The sequence below is a fragment of the Corylus avellana genome, chromosome ca11 (genome assembly GCF_901000735.1).
Source record: "Corylus avellana chromosome ca11, CavTom2PMs-1.0".
In the NCBI taxonomy this organism is placed as follows: domain Eukaryota; kingdom Viridiplantae; phylum Streptophyta; class Magnoliopsida; order Fagales; family Betulaceae; genus Corylus; species Corylus avellana.
The window spans coordinates 2,834,704-2,836,117 of record NC_081551.1 but is presented as its reverse complement, the minus strand read 5'-3'; positions in this window follow the sequence as shown (position 1 = coordinate 2,836,117).

The window sequence follows — 1,414 nt, the reverse complement described above, 5'->3', positions numbered from 1 at the left end:
GTATCAAATTCAAAGTCTTAAGTTTGAATCCTTTTTCCATCTAATATTTCCGATCTTGAGCTTTTAGAACAAGTGGTATTTAATATTAATCATGAAATGACTGATAAGGTATTTTCCAACTATGAAGTATGAACACATCATTGTCGGAGAAAAGATAGGGATTGAACTGTTATTGCTGTAAAATAAACAGATCCTGCCTATTAGGTTTCATTTGATTTGTTCATACTTAGAAACTGTTGTTATACAATGAGATGCACAAAGTTAGAATTTTCTTTTGCAGCATGGGTGAGAGTGAAGAACAAGGGTTAGGCTTCTTTCCCATTCCCAAAGGAATAGGGATGGGCCTACTGGGGGCCCAAGGCTCCTGGCCCCCACAAACGTATATATATATATATATATATATATATATATATATATATATATTTTAGTAAGATGAGAATTAAAGGATTATAAATGGTGGGTCTTTTCTGCTGCGAAGCCTTGAGTCAAGGCGAGGGGGGGCAGGACATTTTTCCTGTGAAATACCATGAGAAAAAGGTCAATGCCAACTTCTTCAACGGTTCAACCCACCTCTTTTATCCATTTTTTCTCTTAAAAAGAACATGTAAATAAATTTACAGACATATATTTAATGAATATGTCATAAAGCATTTACGTCATTTTTCATTGCCCTCATGCCAATGAATATGTCATAAAATGTTCATGGACAAGTTCAGCCCCAATCCCTAAAGTTCAACCCCAACTCAGCTACTCCAATAATACATGATGTCACAGAATCAGCAATGCATACCCTGTCTTATTCTACATTAGCCCTAGAATGACAGAGACAGCAGCCATATATTAATCATGTGCTTTGCCATAACCGTTAAAAATGAAAGCCATAACCGTTAAAAATGAGGCCTGCTTTGCCGTGACAAATTAACTTGTTATCTTTAAACGTGGCTTGAACATATAGTAGATGTTTTTGTTTTTGTTTTTGTTTTTGTTTTTTTTTTTTTTGGTCTTTCTTCTTTACTTAATTTTTGTTGGTGCATCAATTTTAAAAGCTAACTATCAGATAAATGTAAGAAAAAAATAAATTCGTGAAAGAATTTGTAGAATACAATGATTGATGGCACCATATCTGTTAGAATAATAAATTTAATTTTAATAATATTTATTTGAGTTTTTTTATTTCATTTCTTATATGTTACTAAGTACTTCGAAAATGTTGTGTCTTTTAATTTTCCAAAAGTTATTTTATATAGGAGTTATATGGAAGTTATATGAGATGTAAATGAATGAATAATGTGAAGAACTACCATATTTTATTCGGTCTACCTTTTCATAACATTGAGGGTAACATAAAATCAAGACAAATTGGAAATTTGGAAGAATGCCCTATGAATTAACACTCTCACTACCTAGCTACCTC